At 43.4% G+C, this 21,340-nt stretch overlaps 1 protein-coding gene across 6 annotated transcripts in view; it reads right to left on the bottom strand.

Moving 5' to 3' along the window:
- ST3GAL3 (ST3 beta-galactoside alpha-2,3-sialyltransferase 3) overlaps positions 1 to 21,340 on the bottom strand; it is a 233,839-nt gene that overhangs the window by 91,917 nt on the left and 120,582 nt on the right. The window lies entirely within an intron of this gene.

Genomic DNA, 21,340 nt, shown 5'->3' with positions numbered 1-21,340 from the left:
TCCCAAAGTAGCTCTCAAACCCTAAACTAGCACAGCTGCTACTCAAGGTAGATATGGAACAATTTCAGACATCTAACTTACACTGCAATCTGCTGCTTACTGCTACCTGCTGCCCTCAATGAATGAATATGCCGAAGAGAATAAGTTACACCAAAGAGAAAGTAAAATAAACGAACTGATTTGTAGTCTTTGGTTCTAATAAGGAGGAAGGAAGACAAGGCCAAGTCCCTGAAAGAATGGAGGAGAAGATGGCATCATGCTTCCATAAATCAAGACACTGAGGAAAGGCTGATTGGCTGACACCAAGTGCCACTGTGGGCTTCTCTCTCAGACATTTCTTTCCATATTTTCCCCCCTCCTCCTTTAAGTTGCACTGTCCTTTTAATTTCCTCTCTAGTTTGGGAGAACCAGCAGCACAGGAAAACTGGAAGCTGAAGGGGGGAAAAAAAGGGTGGCACAAGAACCTAATGTTGCACATAACCTGAACAGTGCATTTGTGAAAAGGCTTGAACAGCCTTTTGTTTTTAAACACAAAAGAATTACTTACTTGCTTTGGCATGACTTCTAGGATTTGTTTGCTCAAAACACACACAAAAAAGCTCAAAACCCATCCCCTGTTAGACAAAGGCACAAAATACACTGGTTTTATTAATAAAATGGCCATAATATAATCCAAAGCACTCTCAGTACTTACTAATTATCTCTGATAGTTGCACTTACAGAAGGATGGAGAGAAAATCTAAACCAACCTTTCTTTTCCCTAAGTGAGACCTAGATGGATGTTCGTCCCTTTGCCTCCCTTCATTGTAGAGAAGCATGCTGTGGCAGCATAGGGAATGAGGAGGCTTGTGACGTCCTGATTTCACACTTCTTACTGACATTAATCCTCTGTCAAAAGTCCAAGCAGCTCAAAGATTCCTCAAGCAGTTGAAAAATTTAAGACACTGCACTAATAAGGATTAACCCCATCCTTCAACCAACACACTTCTTTTCCTAACTCAGCAAACGAGCCATAAATCAGATGGCTGCAAGTAGAAAATCTTTAACAGTACAGAACAGGCCAAAAAATATGTTGATCTTAGCAAATTGCAGAGAAGGACTAAAATGAAATCACACAATACAGTAAAGACAACTTTGCACTGAAGAATGGTTGGTCAGTGCACTTTACCACGGGGAGCCACTGACCCCTACCCATCTTCTCCCATGCTATGTGTGTCGACAGACCCTGAGTACACCTACAGGTGGCCCTTTCAGGCTGAAAAGTCCTCAACTGCTTGGCCGTTCTCTGTACAGCTGCCATTGAGTTACGCAGCAGTACAATGTTGCTCTGCTTTGTACTCAGCCCTTACCAAGTATTGCCCATTACTGAGCTGCTGTAATCACTCATTCCTTCACAGCTCTGCTAGAAGGACCATGAGGTGTGAAACATAGTCCTTGGTTCTGGCAGGTAGTAAATGCTGATGAGCTCTGTAGCATCAGCAGCTTCCTTTGTTCTTTATCACCTGTGGCAGGTTATTGAAACTCACTGCTCTTTTTAGAGCCAAATTAGCTGCTCTAACATATCTTAAAGTGCCTTCATACTCTGCACTGTGGTCCATGCAAAGAACATTGCCGTACTATTGCAGAGAAGATAAACATCCTATCATGACTGAAAAATGCAACTATCACAGTTGTAAAACTCGGTAAGTACATTACTTTGTTCAAGATCAGAAAGCATCAGCTCAAGGACCATGCCCAGCTCTGGGCCTTCTTTAAAAAAAAGATGAACAAATTGGTGTAGGAGAGCTGTGAAAAAAAAATATCTAAGGTCTAGAAAATATGATCTCTGAGGAAAGCTAGATAGAAACTAATTTGTTTAGTCTGGAAAAGAAAAGAATTGAAATAGGATGTGATAAGCTGTTAAAGATTACAAGGCTGCTGCAAAAGAGATAGTATCTCTGTATCCCTGGTATTAGCCCTGGACCTAAAATGCAGCAAAGGCAACTGAAATGAAACACTGGAAAAAGGTATGTTATGCTTGGGATTACTGCACATTAAAATCTGTTTCCTGGACCTGGGTTACAGAACTTGCATCAGCTGCTTTGGTGCTTTGGTTTCTGATTTTATTGCATTGTTTTAAAGAACAAATTTACATCAAGCATGGGTTAGACATAGCTGTGCCTATGGAAAACTAAAGAGGTGATACTTGAAGCTCTGCATAGGTCTATTTCTTTTAGAACTATTTTCACACTGGGCTGACATTTCTAGGAGGTGACCAGTTTGCTGTCATTGGGTATCAAGAGCTACCCTTCAGGCTCCTCGTGCTTCTTAAGTATTTACCTTCATATATGGTAATCACATTTCAGTACAAACACAACTGTAGATAAGCAGCACATGGATTTTGCAAGTCTGTTGCCTGCCAAGAGTGCTTTCTGTTTGTCCCCTGTACCTTTGTGATAAACAGGAAGACACGTAAAGTTTAACCTTTCTGCAGTCATTAATATCTTGGGCTTATGCACCACCAAAGCACAAAAATCAAAGACTAAATTAATATCACCTCAGTCCCTTCTGCTAACTGACTGCATTCTGACATGCATGAAGCCCCCAAAGTGCCCCGAACAGCTTACAGATATAACACAAATAATCATTATGGCGACTGGAAAGCTTGGAGAGAAACTGTGAATAACTAAGGCAAAAAGAAACCAGTTTGCCTGCTCTAGAAAAATCCTCAGAATTTCCTACCCATTCTCCCAACATTCCAGACACAAAACACACGTGTGCACACACACAAAAAAAAATAACCAGAAGCTTGGTTTAAAGGTTGCCTTCCTTTAGGGGAAGGAGAAAAAAAACCCACAAAAGGTATAAAATTCAGAGAAGGCAGAAACTTTGTCCTGACCTGCCTCGTGGCGCAGCATACAAGACAGCATGCAAAATTTGTCATTGTTCACTGAACCCTCCAATATCAACACACAACTATGCAAGGGTGAAAAAGAAAAGCTGACTTCTAGACAGTGCAGAGCAATGTTAGCTTTAAAACCACTCTCCTAACAGAATCTCGGTGCCACAGTTTGGCTTTCCTGTGTTATTGTCAAAGATGCAATATCGAATTACAGGTAGTTTTTCCTACGAAAGCCAGGTGGGGTGTTCAAGGCCTCTGAGGGAGCACTGAGCCAAGCAGATGAGATTACTTGGTATTGGGAAACGTGATGAAGGTGAGCAAAAGCAGACTGTAATTACTGCATGAGTTTTCAAAGCCTGCTGTGCAAATAAAAAAGTGAGATGAAGAGGGAAGGAGAAAAGGTCCAATGCTTCTCCACAGCAAAAAGAGTTAGCTCACATGGCAGATGCCAGCCAGCCACTGCCAGTTGGACAGAGTTTAGCACAATTATGTTCCTGCTCCCATTTCTGTGGGAGAGGAAGGAGATTGTTGTTCCTAATGAAAAAGAACAGGAGAGCAGCTATCTGGGCTAATTGCTACTTTGCACCATTGCATTCCCCAAAGGAAGGGCATATGATTTTTTCTGGTGAAGATCTAACATACATTCCAGAAGACTGCAGATGATAGGCATAGATCCTATCACTGACCTGTTGTCTTTCATCATAAATACTAATTAACCAGTGTGTCTAAATGCAGTGACAGCACTTTGCTTTTATTAAGCTACCTTACTGGTCTTTTTCTTCCACTTGCAGACAAAAGTTAATCCACAGCCATGCCACTGCCAGCAACTCTCCCCCCACCACTGCTCATTCCTGCCTCCACTGGCACGCTTGAGTGCCCAGCTGCCAGCAGTCTTATAGCAGAGGCACATCAAACTGTATTTCACTGTTTCAAAAGGCTCTTGTTTTCTCCTACCACATTATTTAATCTATGTATCTATCTTGAGATTATCCTATGGAGATCATGTTTCAGATTTCAAAGCACGTAAGGGAAGAGTAAAATTCTTAGTGGCCTTCACAACAAGTAATAACACCACTGCAGAAGGAGTCTGCAATACTGAATTCCTCCATCAAGAACAAAGAGCACATCCAATTTTTGTGCATGTATGTCAAGACAGATGAAATTAAATTGGTACATATGTGGGGAAGAGGACACTGATGTCAGAAAAAAATCTTTCCACCATCAGCTAGACCAAAAATGCCTGGATTGTTTAGGACAGTCTAACATAAGCACAGGACAGATGGGACTGCTCTGTGGACGTACAGCACAGGAGAACCAGCATGTAAGGGAAAGGGCTATTGAAGCTAGTGAACAAAAAGGTACAAAAGACAAATGAGTGTGACCTTATCACAGTACAGCCAGCTGAAGATGAAACTAAGGTCACTGACATTTTAAATGGTTTAAGCTCCACAACAGCCCTGTTATAGAAGCCAGGGAAGAGAGGAAAGAGCAAAATTAATGACTTGAGGTGAATCTTGGTCAGTTTATGAAAGGGGTTTTGGAGTCTCCCTCTCCCCTGCCCAAGGGGGTTGTGGAGTTTCCCTTTCTGGAGACCTTCAAGACCTGCCTGGATGCATTCCTGTATGACCTGGTATAGGTGATCCTGCTTTGGCAAGGGGGTTGGACTACATGATCCCTCGAGGTCCCTTCCAGCCTGACATTCTGTGATTCAGTGTTTGTATAAGCAGAGCATTTGACTTCATAATTCATTCAGTTCCCAAGTGCCTGATGTTCCTTCACCTCTAGCATATTGCTCTTATTCAGACCAAAAATCTACTTGTGGCCAAAACTTCCTGCATCAGCCTCACTGGAGTGAGGATGCTGGCACAAGAAATGTCGATGTTTCAAGTACTGTTACTGAAACAGGTCAGTTGTTCTGAGAGAAAACAGTCTGAAGTTTGTCAAGGCTCACGCACTTCCAGAATGATCAATGCGGTTTCAGACCCTTAACAAAACAAAACAAAACAAGTCCTTGTAAGATGATATGCAAAGCACACACCATGGCCTTGAGAGAGGTATTATCAGCTCTTCTGATTTTCTTACTTGTAGAGCAATACTCTAAAAGGTTCTACAGGACATAGTTCCACATATCACACTCCTGGGACAATCTCAGCTTTCATGTTAAAAAAAAACACACCCACAGTAAATGAAAAATGTTTTTCCAGCCTTATAGTTGGAAATGAGACCTCAACAACCAATAAAGGCTCAGAAACCTTAAGAAAAAAGAGAAAGAAACCATTCTTTTCAAACTGCATGCACCTTCTGACTGATTCATTGTTAGTGAATACCTGCAGGTTGCAACTCTCAGGACTGCAACTCCCTAGAGTGATTTTCAGGTGTTCCAGAGAAAAGTCTCCCCAGTGAAAATGCAGGCAAAGCCAAGCTGCTTTCAGACACAAACAGGAAATGAAAGTAAAACTGTAGTCTGGAGAAGCTATTGCACCGATAGTTGCCTACAGCAGACAAGACAGGCAGATAACTGAATGCAGAGAAACAAAGACAAGTAAATTGTTCAGCTTCTTTCTATACCATATGAATTGATGCACAACGATGATCACACAGATAGTCCATTGTGGTGTCTCCTAGAAATTTTTGTTACTTTCAAAAGATTGCTTTGTTTTAAGTAACCACAATCTGGGTTTGACAGAAAGACAGGCATAGCAATGACAATGTCAAATCAAGCCTGCAGTTTTGTCTAGGAAACAGGAAAATATGAGCTAGAAATGAGAATGAAATCTGCAGCTAAAACAAGAAAGGAAGGGGCTGAAAGCATGGGAAATGCTGGGCAAGCACAGTTCTCTCCAGACATTTTGGAATGGAATGGAATGGAATGGAATGGAATGGAATGGAATGGAATGGAATGGAATGGAATGGAATGGAATGGAATGGAATGGAACAGACCAGACCAACAGAACAGACCAGACCAGACCAGGTTGGAAGAGACCCTCAAGATCATCGTGTCCAACCTATCATCCAACACCACCTAATCAACTAAACCATGCAACCAAGCACCCTAACCCAATGCAGTGTGCTCCCATCCAAGCCATGGGCTGATAGCTTGGCCAGGAGTTTGCTGTGGGGGATAGTGTCAAAGGCCTTGCTGAAGTCCAGGTAGACTACATCCACAGGCCTCCCCACATCCACCAGGCGGGTCACCTGATTGTAGAAGGAGATCAGGTTGGTCAGGCAGGACCTGCCCTTCCTAAATCCATGCTGGCTGGGCCTGATCCCTTGGCCATCCTGTAAGTGCTGTGTGATTGCACTCAAGATGACCTGTTCCATGATCTTGCCTGGCACTGAGGTCAGGCTGACAGGCCTATCATTCCCTGGCTCTTCCAACCAGCCCTTCTTGTGGATGGGCACCACATTGGCCAGCTTCCATTCTTCTGGGACCTCTCCAGGGAGCCAGGACTGCTGTAAAATTTTAGAACTGGACATGACTTTTTGCTTGGAATCCACACTAATAATTTGCCCTATTCAGAAGATGGACACCCAAACAGAAAAACAACAAAACAAAAAGTGAGGGTGGAAATATTCTCCATTGTACAAATTCCTAATGCCTAAAAAATTTACCTTGGCATGCTCCTTCTTGTAGGAAGTTGTTCAAGAAACAGTTGTGTGATTTTCAAGCCTGCCTTGCAGTCAAAGCAGTGGAATCCACCAGACCAGAGAACAAGTTTTTTCTTCTATGAAGTGAAACAGGATAATAAAGCTTTAGGTGCCATCCCCCAGGTACAGCCATCTGATGCACCTTTGTACAATGTATACAGAAAAAAAGAATCCTATCACTTATCACTTAATTAATATCACTTACTGAAAAACTTTCACAGACAGATTACAAAGTTTCTATTAATTACATCCCTATCAATCTCAATAGGAAAAAAAATCAGATGTGTTTTTTTACTCTGCTGCAGACTTCACAGTGTGGTGCAGGATGAACTGGAGGCAGCCAGTTGTTACTAGCTAAGGCTCAGACAGAGGCTTTTTCTTCCTTTAACAGATGCAAAAATGCAGCTCACAGGTTTTGGCTGGGAACCTAGATAAAATACCAGCCCAAACATGTACCCCAAGAGGAGTGTTTGCAGAAGGGTCTATTTCCCCACAGTGCCAGTAGGTCCTTCTGTAATTGAAGAGAATATATGATATTCTCTCACAAGGAACCCATACAGTGCTACAGGATGGGGACAGAGTGGCTGGAGAGCAGCCAGGCAGAAAGGAACTTGGGGGTACTGGTTGACAGCTGTCTGAATATGAGCCAGTAGTGTGCCCAGGTGGCAAGAAGGCCAATGGCATCCTGGCCTGCATTAGAAATAGTGCGGCCAGTAGAAACAGGGAGGTCATTCTGCCCCTGTATTCAGCACTGGTTAGACCACACCTTGAGTCCTGTGTCCAGTTCTGGGCCCTTCAGTTTAAGAAGGATGTTGAGACACTTGAATGTGTCCAGAGAAGGGCAAGGAGATTGAGGAGAGGTCTCAAGCACAAACCCTATGAGGAGAGGCTGAGGGAGATGGGATTATTCAGCCTGGAGAAGTGGAGACTCAGAGGAGACCTTATTGCTGTCTACAACTACCTGAAGGGTGGTTGTAGCCAGGTGGGGGTTGGTCTCTTCTCCCAGGCAACCAGCACCTGAACAAGAGGACACAGTCTCAAGCTGTGCCAGGGGAAGTTTAGGCTCAAGGTGAGGAGAAAGTTCTTCACCGAGAGAGTTGTTAGCCATTGGAATGTGCTTCCCAGGGAGGTGGTGGAGTCACCATCACTGAAGGTGTTCAAGAGGGGATTGGACGTGGCACTTGGTGCCATGGTTTAGTTGATTTGATAGTGTTGGATGATAGGTTGGACTTGATGATCTCTGATGTATTTTCCAACCTTATTGATTCTAGGACCCTATGATAAAGGAGACATGGATTCAGCACCCAGTTTCATGTAATTCTCCTTCTCCTTTATCACCTTAACTCCAGCCCTTAGTCTAAGAGCAATCTGTAAAGCAACACACATTAAAATCTTCCAGATAGCATCAGTGCTGTTTAATATAAACCTCTCTCCTTTGGTCCCATGGTTTTAAAAATAAACAAGTATCTTAACAAAAGAGGGGTAAGACACTGAGCTTGTAAAACCTCTTTCTCATTACTGCTTCCAGAGATACGGCATACAGACTGCACACTCACGAAGGTTTCCATTTAAGAGGTCACCTGAGAAAAGCGAAAGGATTTACAGGCGCAAGGAACAAATAATTGCAGTGGAGAGAACCACAAACAGTAGGACAGGACAGACAGCTATATCCTTTCTTCATCATCCCACAAAGAAAGTGTCTGGTTTGAGTTAGAGATTAGGCAGGGAAGAAGAGGTGTGACTTGATTACTCTGACAAAGAAAAGATCTATGAACCATGATGACCTCTCTTGTCCTACTTGTAAAACAGGTGCAAAAAATAAGGCCTGTGTTTCCAGTCAGCATTTACTGACCTCCTCTGACCAGGGTCCTATATTCTATTGTGTCCCCCAGTCAAAGTTCAACATACATCTGGTAAGAGACTGTGCAGCAACAACAGCACAAAGAACTCTGCTCTGAGGCTTGATGGATACCTGAAGCACAAGGTAAGTTCTTAAAAGCCTGCTCTCCATAACCCTATAAATCTTCTGGAGGAAATCATATCCTCCCTGATTTACTAAGCAAAGCAGAGAGACTCTCCCAATTACTGTTTTTGCACCACCTGAAGAATGCTATAGCAGTCCTCCTCACTCCAGGAATGGAGCTTTTCAATGAGATAGTTCATTTCAACAAGTTCCCACAAGAAAAGCCAGTAGAAAAAAAGGATGCTGCTGGCTTATGTATTTGAGATTTATGTAAGTCACTGAAATAAATACTGAATATTATTAGCTACTAAAGCAAATGGTTATGGTGAAGATGAGTGGAATAAAACCCCCACAACACCCCACAAACATGCCTTGGCTTTCAGTAGCCTTGATAAAGAAAGCACTTTTCCTACAGCTGTGGGAAAGAAAACAAGGCATAATGGTGAAAGTTAAAATGATACATCTTTTGGCTGTTATCAAAGGGAGCTATAGCACATGGACAAAGTGCAGTTTGAGTGGTCCCAAGTTCCAAACCAAAGAAATGCTGCAGGCGTATTCATCATCGGCATTTGTATTTGCTCCTGAACATTACAAAGAGCAGAGAACACTGCTGATCCACTACTTTTGTCCCAGTAGCAACGCCTGCCTTCAGTCTTTATAGAAAGCATCAATAAGTTCACTCCTACCATTGACATTCTCCCAGTGACCCCCTCAGGCAACCCAATATTAAGTAGTTTCAGTGACTAGCGCTGCTAGTTGACGCAGAAATCCTGCCACACCCGGGAGTTTTCCATACCCTTCGTGTGTGGGTGGAACAAAGCACAGAGTGACCTTGTAACCCAGCATCTTCACGGCCCCATCAGGGAGCCACAAAAGAAGTAACTTACTCTCCACCTCAGCCTGGAATTCAGTCTATTCACTGGATTTTCTTTGCATCATCCGGTTTTGGTTTATTTTCTCATGCTTTTGTTTGCCCACCTATGTTTGTCTAACCACTTAGATGGCCTACACAACCAATACAGCATTCAAGCGCTCCACAAACAATTACTTGCAGTTTCCATCTGTCATTGAAACAGTCTTCGTGTTTTCACTTCACATCTTGAAAGTTTTAAAACTTACTCCATGAAGGTATTAAACTTTTCACTCCAGACACTCTGAAGTAGGCATGCTTGGTGCGACAGTGCAAGAAACCTCCCCGTTACAAGGACAATTTGCAGTCACTTATTTCTTGTTTAATCTCACTTCCAACAAAACAAATCAAAATAAACTGGAATGTGATGAAAGCACACAGCCTAAAAAGTGAAAGCTTTGGAGTGCACTGTCAAAAACCCCTGAATCACAGAATCACCAAGGTTGGAAGAGACCTCAAAGATCATCAAGCCCAACCTGTCACCACAGACCTCATGACTAAACCATGGCACCAAGTGCCACGTCCAATCCCCTTCATAGAATAGAATCAATAAGGTTGGAAAAGACCTCAAGGATCATCAAGTCCAACCTGTCACCAAGACCTCATGACTACTAAACCATGGCACCAAGTGCCACGTCCAATCCCCTCTTGAACACCTCCAGGGATAGTGACTACACCACCACCTCCCTGGGCAGCACATTCCAATGGCTAACAACTCTCTCAGTGAAGAACTTTCTCCTCACCTCTAGCCTAAACTTCCCCTGGCACAGCTTGAGACCACAATCTAATGAATAATCTTCATCAACAGCTATTTCTTGTTTACAAATTCCCTCCAAAACATCAGCAAATATAAAGTCACTTCTTTGAACCTGCTGAACTATGATAGAAGAAATAGGAGGATATGGCTGAAGCTACCAAATAAAGCTTCTTTATTTGGTAGAAGAAATAGGAGGATATGGCTGAAGCTACCCAATAAAGCTTCTCTATTTGGTAGAAGAAATAGGAGGACATGGTTGAAGCTACCCAATAAAGTTTCTTTTAAAAAAATAATTATTACTGAAAGCTGTGCTAAAATCTCAGAAAACATTTTAACTACCCTTCCAAATTTTCCCCAAATAGTTATTTTTCTAAAACAAATTTCCTGGTACAAGCTTAGAGTAGTTTAAAAAACCCTAAAACCCCACAATCCCATCTAATTCACTATTACATTTTCTTATCTAAACAGAAAAGCTGAAGGACTACTTTAGTTGAGTATCCCTTGATCCCAATGACAAGAGAAGAAGCAGATTTTCATTATCCAACAGAAAAATAGCAATGCTGTTAGCCAAAAGGAGAACTTCCCACATGTATTTATGGGTGCTCTTTGGGCAAGCATTCAAACAGACTCCAGACAACCACAGAGTGAGAAAACAGCACAGTATCATCCCATGCTATCCCCACTCTGTAATGCTCGTGGATCAGCCCTCCTGGATCATACCTTTCCTTCCTGTTGGTCATTTTTCTTGTCCTGAGTTGCAGACTAAGTGCACTTGGCAATGAAGCTCACAAGCAATGCAACTGCAAAACCTGCACATTCTCACATCAATGCTGTGTAAGCATCACTGTCTAAACTCAAGCCTCCAAACAAATGAAGAAAAGATTTTCAAAGATCATCAGCACGCTGTTGAATTCAACAGAAACTGTACAGTATCACAGTATCACAGTATCACTTAGGCTGGAAAGGACCTCGAGGATCATCGAGTCCAACCTATCAACACAGACCCCATGACGGTGACTCAACCACCTGCCTGGGCAGCACATTCCAATGACAAATGACTCGCTCGGTGAAGAACTTCCTCCTCACCTCGAGCCTAAACCTCCCCTGGTGCAGCTTGAGACTGTGTCCCCTTCTTCTGGTGCTGGTTGCCTGGGAGAAGAGGCCAACCCCTTCCCGGCTACAACCACCTTTCAGGTAGTTGTAGAGGGCAATGAGGTCACCCCTGAGCCTCCTCTTCTCCAGACTAAACAATCCCAGCTCCCTCAGCCTCTCATCATAGGGCTTGTGTTCAAGGCCTCTCCCCAGCCTTGTTGCCCTTCTCTGGACATGTTCAAGTGTTGCAATGTCCTTCTTAAACCGAGGGGCCCAGAACTGGACACAGGACTCAAGATGTGGCCTAACCAAAGCAGAGTACAGGGGCACAATGATTTCCCTGCTCCTGCTGACCACACTATTTCTGATGCAGTCCAGGATGCCATTGGCCCTCTTGGCCACCTGGGCACACTGTTGGCTCCTATTCAGGCGGCTGTCGATCAGCACCCCCAGGTCCCTCTCTGTCTGGGAGCTCTCCAGCCACTCCGACCCCAGCCTGTAGCTCTGCATGGGATTGCCGTAGCCAAAGTGCAGCACTCGGCACTTGGACTTGTTGAATGCCATCCCATTGGACTCTGCCCATCTGTCCAGTCGGTCAAGGTCCCTCTGCAGAGTCTTTCTACCCTCTAACTGACTAACATCTGCTCCTAACTTGGTGTCATCTGCAAACTTGCTGATGACTGACTCGACCCCCTCATCCAGATCATCAATGAAGATGTTACCTGTCAATGAAGAAGTAACCTGTCTTAGGAACAAATCAGGTCACCCATCTTACCATACTTACTTTCCAGAAATTACTTCAGAACGTTCTTAACGCACATTTCCCCACAGCAACAGCCTGATACGTGCCCAGCAGCAGTGGGTTTGATTCTAGCACCTTGGCCAGTCGTGAAGTGAATCCAGTTGACAGCCCCTTTGATGATACCAAGCTTTAGAGGCAACAAACAAGGTCTACTCCCATCAACTTTTATTAGCTAATCTTTGAAAAATGGCATCCCTAGGGATGCCCTATAGGGATCAGAAGCTTCCATACCAAGGATAGGAATTAGGGAGTAAAACTACAAGAGCAGCTCTAGTAGAAACACAAAGACTGATATGTAGCATTATTAACAAATTGGTTCCAAACCTGCCTGTGGCCAGCTCAGCTTTGGAGAATCTATTGGTTAGTGTGAGCTTTCATCACATGGCTACTTACTACTTCTTTTGATAACAAGAGCATGCTTAATGATGCAAAGCACAGATCTGAGCAAATTTTGCTTGCTTTGCTTACTGTTATCGGCCCCCATAAGCTATCATGCGTGGCTCAGTTGGTAGCGCATCAGACCCTTAATAGGAAGGTTGTGAGTTCAAGCCTGCAGTGGGCAGTAGTGTCCTCCCTACTCTAGTCATGAGGTCTGTGGTGACAGGTTGGACTCGATGATCTTTGAGGTCTCTTCCAACCTCAGGAATACTGAAATTTGATACTGAAATTTCTTGAAAGGCACATGCCAGGTGGTCCAAGGTGCTGAGCTGTGTGAATTAGAATAGAGTAGATTAGAATAGAATAGAATAGACTAGACCAGACCATGTTGGAAGAGACCTTCAAGATCATCGTGTCCAAATATTAACCATCAACACTAAACCCAGAACAGAGTCATGGGGATCAGAGATGCATCAGTATTTGTTGTCTCTGAGGGAAGAGAAGAAAGTGTTGCTTGAATTTTAGCTTGGGATTACATTGGGTTTTTTTAAAGAATTCATTGGCTTGTCTGCCCAGCAGTAAGGAAAATCCTACCTAAGGATATGAGTGAGACTGTGCTGGGACACACCAGAGCTCAAACCCTCTTTTCCAAAAATGGCAATAAATGGATGCCTAAGGTAAAGCAAGAACAGGGCAAAGAGATTAAATATTTCTCCCTAGCATTCACACAGCTTTCAAACACTTTCAGCTGAATAGATTTCCTGAGCTTGACAGGGTTTGTCTAATCAGCAGTCCCCCTTTCCCTCCCAGCAATGGATCTCTCTTCCAAACGTTTGTCCAGACTGCCTTGGAATTCACACAAACATTCTGCAGCCATCATGTGCTTTGGCAAGAAGCTGCCCAGGTACATGGCCTTATGGATGAGAACTGAATCTTGGTTTTTGTAATGTTGCATGGAAGTAGAAACGCACTATGGAGAAAGACTCTATCAGTGTTTTTCCCCCCCTCTACTTCTCGTCCCTGTAGTAAAAGCCAAAGCAAAGTTCAATGCAGCTCAGCCAGAAGACCAGATCTCTCTCTGCTCTCTTGCTTCCTTCTAATTAAATATTAACAAGGACACATGCTTTTATCCCATTTGTTACATATCCAGCTGCCTCAGCAATCACATTGCCTCCTACCTCTCAATCCCCCTTTGCCCTCAAGATCTTCCCTTACTCTGTCTTTGGGATTTGATTGTTACCAAGCTTCAAGAAGTTTTGGTTCATGGATCTCTCACCTGGGAAGCACTCTTATCTTTGTGCAGTGGAAGCCTTTAAAACCATTTCTTGTGTTCTTTATGTGTTCCTGGGACTGTACCTTCCAAAGCTCTCAAGTGGCTGGTGTCTACCTCCAGCCTCCTGTTCTCACCTGCTAGGTGAGTAACTACCCCTTTTCTGCCTGGTTAACCAGTTAGAAACTTTTAAGATCAGTCTCCTCCCATGTTCACAGAAATGTTTGGTAGCTTTAGTTGTCTGGGAAGTTTCAGATTTATTAGATATGGCTGAATAATATCTCACAATGTAGTTCCCAACAGAAGCATGAGGAAAGAAGGATCTGTAAAGGACTGAAGGACAATACACATACAAGCCCCAGATGATTTCTGGGAAACTGTATGGGCACACAAAATGTGGCATGCTTGGGAAGCAGAGTGGGCTTACAGTTGATGAAGAACATCCACAGACTGCACTGAACAAGAAGCAGCAGTTATCAGATGCTTCAAAGAGATCCCCTCTTGCTGTTTTGAGCTGGCCAATGTTCTTCATCAGCTGCACACAAGGAGTAAAACGCTAGCTTTCAAAACTACATATTTCATGAGGACATGAAGCTTGTCAAGACACAAATGACAAACAGCCACATTACTCCTCTTTACCCACTAGATAGCGTGGGAAAAAAGCTCAGACACAGGACAACTGCCTCTGTAGCAATGTCCTGCAGCTGTCAAAGAGTTGGCATGTGAACAACTCAGTCACAGGAAGAAGAAAAGTGCTGCTGCAACCCTGGCCAACTGAGTAATGTCAGAGTCTCAGCATGACAGCACAAAAGTAGGTGTCCACAGAGACATTCTGCCCTTCCACTTTCTGGGCAGCTTTACTAGGACATTCACATGTTGTCTCTACCGACCTGCAGGGAGTAGCTAATATGTACACTTTGATCCAGCAATATTGACTCTAGAGCCAGGCTTGTGTGGGAAGTGTTGACAAATTACCTCTGGTAGAAAGGGAAATAATTCAACCAATTAACTGAGATTAGATTAGGTTTGGGAAAATGCTGTGAGGAAGTTGTGTGCAACCACACATGTTTTTACTCAGTTACATGGCAGTAGGACATGTGTTACTTCAAGCATGAAGCCTGCACCAAACCAGATAAGCAATCCCACCTAAAACAAAAACCAGTAACATACTTCCCACAAAAGTGAAGTAACTTTGTACCAAGCCACAGTGGAATAAACTGACTGATCAGCTTCAAAATTAATGCCTTAAAGAGCAAGAATTCACCACCTTACTTAAAAAAAATAAATCTACTGTTCTGTTTTCACTAAGTGTATTGGTAGATGACAATGTGCCTCTTATTCAGAGGCTGTCTCAGTAATGTGTGTAAAGTTAGACCCCTGGTCTATTGTCATTAAATTCAGAGCCAAGAAGGGCTAACAGTAGTGCAATTTACAACTTTTCTGTCACTCACTGAGTTGCACACAACCATGGTATCTTTTTCTGCAAATTAACTGCATCACATTTTTGCTCCTACAGAGCTCACCCTGTCTGGAGAGACAGGCTACAGTATTTTGGAGTAGGTCTGAAGTAGGTGCGCAGGCACGCAGTCCTTCTCTACCACTACCTCTTCTTAGCAAGGGGCAAAAGTAGGAGCAGCAGGGGACCAAGGCCTGAGCTCTGTGGGTCTCCTTCTAGAGGAAGCTTGAAAGAGCTAATTGTGAAAGAGCTTCTGAAGGACCTGTGAAGGAGTGCTGCAGCGAGAGCCAGAGAAGACACACATAAGTAATGGAAAACCAGGACTTTGAGAAGAGCCAGCCTGCAGGGGGTAAAGGCTGTTGGCTGGAACAACCTAAAAGACTACCAGTTTTAAGCAATCATTTGATACATGTCTTCTTCCACCTCCTCCTGTAAAGTCACATCACACAAGCTCATGTCCAGAACTCCCTACACACTGCATATTCACCAGATTTCTACTGCATCAAGGCATTTCCTGATGTCCCATACCCCAGCAGCACTGAACATCATGACAGAATTTGCTCTGGCTGGTACCAAAAAGGCAAGAGAAATTTAGGATATGGAGAATGAGGGCTACAGCTGGTAAAAGTGGAAAGTACAGGGAAAGTGCAGTTAGGAAAACGTGCTCATGATGTTAAAGGATGTGGGATTAGGATGCAGGTTTGTGCAGGTCATGGTATACAGACAGAGTTGTCAGAGTATGGTATAGTGACGAGGGAGGGTGGACAATGGTTTGTGATTTGAAGAACTAAGAAGATAAAACAAGGCAAGTGTTAAATGCACATATATCACAGGATAGTTTCTCTGGTGACTAGGAGAATTTCCTTCAGAGCAGCAACTCTAAATTCTACTTGGAACTCATCTGAGACCAGCCTTGGCAGCTTAATAGTGAAGAATGCAAGGATTCTGCCTATAAAGAAGCCACCAGAACCTCTGTCGAGAATTTTCCAGGGGCCTTCAAAATGTGTAAGGTGTACTGGAATAAATTTAGAATGGAATGCTGTCCTTAAGCATAGAGATGAAGGGTCAAGGGCAGTCTCTAGTGCAATGATATAAAGACAAGTATTCTCTGAGGTGGAGAGGTAAACTCTTCAGATCCTAAAGGGAAGAAGCAAACAAGCAGAACAGAAATTTCAGGAAGAGACTTGACAGGGAATGAAAAAAAATGTAGAGGGGAAAAGAAAGCAAGCTAGGAAAAAAGGCAAATATCTGTGCAGGGTATTGGCATTCTCTCATTTGATTGGAGCAGGGAGCAGTGAGACTACAGCAACAAATACTGAAGAGGGCAAGTCATAAACAAAAGTTCATCTCTGTGGTCACAGCAAGTTGTTAGAATAGTTTCACTAGAAAGAGTACAACATAGAAGGAAGGGAAAATCCATTTGTAACACAGGAGAGGTCAGACTGGTCCCAGATTTCTGGCAAGGTGAGAACAGCAGTACCCTGGGGGAGCCAGGTTATACCTGATGGAAGAGAAGAGAGGCAAAGGAGTAAGCAAGAAGTAAAAAGAGGACAGGGAGAGCAAAACCACTGTTGATGGAAGCAAAGAAGCAGATATAAGGTAATATAAGCAAAGCAAATTGGCTGTCATAAATGATGCAACAGGTCACAGGAAACTACAATGGCACTGTACTGTAAGGTTTGAGCCACCATGTGCATAGTAAAGCTTCAAATAGTTCCACACTACATGATATTCAAATAGAGGAGTTATGATGGTGTGTGTCACACCATGGTTATCTAAATGTTTACAAGTCTATTTTTAATACTCCTTTCAAGGAGTTTTCCTGGTAAGCAAGTTTATTGTGTTGCGGTTTCTCAAGTTCCCTTGCAAGTTTAGGTAATACATTTCCTCCTTCCAATCCTGCAGCTGAAAGTCTTGAGTCTAACAAAAGATTGCACATTTTGGTTAGCAGCTCAACTGCTACATTCCTAAGCCTCTTTCAAATTCCTAGATGTATACAGTTCAGGAAGGGTGATTTAGCACTCATTAATTTAGTAGTGAGAGAGACCAGAGACATTGCTTCAGAGAAATGTTACTACTCTGAAGTTTGTTCCTAAGTGTATGGAGCTTGAAAGCAAAAAGATAGGAGGGCAGATTTACAAACCCACAACATACAGGAAATCTAATGCTTGAATCTGAGTCTGTGCTCCATCTCCTTCCTGTCTGCACAAAGGAAAATCAAATGCCTCTATTAACTTTCAAAAAATACTTACTGCTAGTATGGGCCAAAGCATGGAGAAGAACAAGCCTTCCAACTAGTTTTAGTGATAGCTTCCATGGTGCTCTACCCCTTGATCAGTGAGGTGCTTTTGAAATCATTAGCAAAGGTGTAATTAAGGAAACTGAAGGAAGAAAGATAAATAAAAAAATGAATAAGGCCTTTACTCAAGGTATCTCTGGGAAGGAGCAGAGATTGTAAGACATGCAAGGATGAGGGTCCTGATGGACAAGCTGCACACAAGCCATCATTGTGCGCTTGCAGCAAAGGCAGCCAACAGCACTCCAGGATCCTTCTCTCTGCTCACCACTGGTGAGGCACTGCTGAAGGGCTGGGTCCAGTGTTGGGCTCCCCACTCCAAGTGAGACATGGACATGATGGAGCAAGTCCAACAAGCTAAGATGATTAGGAGATTGAAGCATCTGCCATATGAGGGGAGGCTGAGAGAGCTGGGATTGTTTAGCATTGAGCAGGGAAGGCTCATGGAGCTCTTATCAGTGTGCCTAAATACCTGATGGTGCAGTCAAGAAGGCAGAGAGACTCTTCTCAGGGATGCCCAATGTACAGGATGATAGGCAGAAACTGAGACACAAGAAATTCCATTCAACATAAGAAAAACAACTTTTACTACATGGGTGGTCAAACATGGGAAGAGGCTGCAGAGAGAGGTTGTGGAGACAGTAAAATCTATCTGAACATAGCCTCAAGCAATCTGGTCCAAGTGACACTGCTTTGAGCAGGGGAGATGGACTAAATCACCTCCAGAGGTCTCTGCCTATCCCACCTAGTCAGTGATTGTGTGATCCTTCTCCCCATGGAATAAGGAGCATTAAAATTGCAAGAGAGGTGAAATCTCAGCCACAAGGGGCTGTTAAAACTTTATTTTCTACAAATGCTGTACATCTCGCTGACCTTGATCAGTCTGATCAAATGATAGAAGACAATTCACTGACCTAGTGGTTGGCCTGAGAAAGCTTGTGAAAACTGGACTGATGCATATGACTACAGGCTATCATCTTCTGGAAGTCACAGCATAAATTTGCCATTTGCCAAAACTGGAAGTCTGTAGCTTTAATGTCATCCCATTCCTGATGGGTGGTATTTACCTGGCAGAAAACATCCAATGGTAATTGGACCAATTAGGGAATGTGTTTAAGTGTAAATCCCTAGACTCTGAACTGTGGGTGTCCACATGGATTTGATGCCTTCTGCAGAGCAGATATATGGAAAGCAACAAACTACTCCTTTCAGTGGATGCTGAAGGAGAGAAATTAATTAACCAAAATTGGGGGAGTGTGAGCCTCAATATTTGCAGTTCATAGAATCAATAAGGTTGGAAAAGACCTCAAAGATCATCAAGTCCAACTTGTCACCCACAGACCTCATGACTACTAAACCATGGCACCAAGTGCCACGTCCAATCCCCTCTTGAACACCTCCAGGGATGGTGACTCCACCACCTCCCTGGGCAGCACATTCCAACAGCTAACAACTCTCAGTGAAGAACTTTCTCCTCACCTCGAGCCTAAACTTCCCCTGGCGCAGCTTGAGACTGAACTTGAGTTCAGTCAAGGTTCTCCTAAGTAGGCAAATGCCCAATGTCTACACATATAATTTCAGACTTTTGCATTTCAAGTGAAGTGGAAGGACTGGTAAAGAATGTAACACCAGAGCCCTGTGACACAATGGGGATCTACAGCACGAGGCTTGGGACTATCATGCAGCCAGCAGTGCTGCTGCAGGCAAGGACAAAAGGACAGTGACAGAGCAGAGATCAAAAGAACAAGAAAGCCCAGCACACCCAGAGAGTGCACACAGTATGGCATTGCTGCCAAATGTTGAGTTGTGTTGTAAAGGAAATAGATAGTAAAAGTGACAACTACTCCTCCCTAATGTATTGATGTTGGGCTTTTTATAAGCTACTCTCCAGCACAATCCTCTGATGAACTATGGAAACTGTGCAACTCACAGACTAATATAAACTCACAAACTACAAATTATAAACTAATATAAACTTAAGAACTTACACACAACTAGTGAGTACAAATAGGGCAGCTGGTTCACTTTTCACTTATTGATTTGATTAAGGGCAAATTGTCAATTCCCCTATTAGTCGTAGTTGCCAACCACCTTATGGAGCACTAAGCAGAGGTCAGAATTTTTCACACTATGTAGCTCAGACATGGTTTCATAATTTGTACCCATGAACCATCTTGTCCAGCACAAAGTAATACATTTCCTGAATCCAAACACATGATGGGATCAATAGGGACTTGAGTTTATCTGATATGAGTTTTCATTTCTATACCACTCCAGCACTGAGCCAGCTGATCTCACAAAAGGTGTTAAGCAAGAGACTGGAGAAAAGAAAGAAGAGTCAGCACTTTGGTTACACTGGCAGCTAGATGACAGGTTTCATTCTCCAGAAGTAGTGGAGTCAAAACCTGAGTGCAAAAAGGTCTCAGAGGCCAGGGCCTCCCAGTCTTGCAAGAGCCTGTGAACATCCAAAAAGAGATTAGCTCACTTAGGACTGTAACAGTCCTGGGCAGAATCCTTCTGATGAAGACTAGGTTCCTAATAACACAATCGCCACACTTCAGTGATTTGGCAAAGGCTGTCAAAGCCACAAATCACTGCTGCTGCAGTTATTCATAGGGCACAGGATTGCCCTTCATCCAGAGATCCTGCTTTCCAGAAGCCATCCTAGAAGCAGGCCCTGTTATATTCTCCTGGAAGCACCTTAGTCTGCTTAGCCTTACATCATTCTTTTTCCCTATCCGAATGAAGGAAGAAGGACAGATGAAGTTAATCCTTTTTCTGCTTGTGAAGTAGGCACCAAGTCCGTCACATTTATTCCTAAGCCATCTATAACTTTCTTGGACTCTGCTCTTGAACAGTCCTATGACAAGACTGACTCAAACTATTCTGAGATAAGGTTTATCAGAAGAGTTCAACCATTAACCCTTTATATCATTTGAAGATACAAGCAGCATGAAGGATGAAACCTTGTGCTTTACTAACTTTCAGTGATTAAGGTCAACATTTGCAAAATAGGATACCCAGAGTTCAGTTTTCTAAGTCAATTTTAGCAAAGGCTAAAACACTTTGGCCTACATTTCAGAGGAACTGAATGCATTCAGCTCTTACAGCTCAGTAGAATATACAGCTAAAAAAAATAAATCAGACCTAAAACTTGGATATAAACTAAACTTTGGAAATGTTGGTCAAAGATTTGAAACTGATCACAAAAGAAACCAGAGTCAACTTATGAAAATATTTTCTATGCATTATCTATGTATCCTGTTCAATATATTTATTGATGATCTGGAAGAGAGGATAGAGTCCATCATCAGTAAATTTGCAGATGACACAAAGCTGGGGGCAGCTGTTGATCTGTTAGAGGGTAGGAGAGCTCTGCCGAGGGACCTTGACAGGCTGGACAGATGGGCAGAGTCTGAGGGCATGAGATTTAACACATCTAAGTGCTGGGCTCTACACATTGGCCACAATAACCCCATGTAGTGCTACAGTCACAGTGGCTGGAGAGCGGCCAGGCAGAAAGGGACCTGGGGGTACCGGTTGATAGTAGGATGAACATGAGCCAGCAGTGTGCCCAGGTGGCCAAGAAGGCCAATGAGAGGGGAAGTCATTCTGCCCCTGTACTCAGCACTGGTTAGGCCACACCCTGAGTCCTGTGTCCAGTTCTGGGCCCCTCAGTTTAGGAAAGATGTTAAGTTGCTGGAATCTGTCCAGTGAAGGGCAACAAAGCTGGAGAGGGGTTTGGAGCACAGCCCTGTGAGGAGAGGCTGAGGGAGATGGGGTTGCTTACGCTGGAGAAGAGGAGGCTCAGAGGAGACCTTATTGACATCTACAACTACCTGAAGGGAGGTTGTTCACAGGTGGGGGTTGGTCTCTTCTCCCAGGCA

The sequence above is a fragment of the Melanerpes formicivorus genome, unplaced genomic scaffold (genome assembly GCF_026170545.1).
Source record: "Melanerpes formicivorus ecotype bairdi unplaced genomic scaffold, bMelFor1.0.p_v2 SCAF_7, whole genome shotgun sequence".
NCBI lineage: Eukaryota > Metazoa > Chordata > Aves > Piciformes > Picidae > Melanerpes > Melanerpes formicivorus.
Note: the sequence above shows the minus strand (reverse complement) of the source record. Positions and strands in the feature narration are given on the sequence as shown.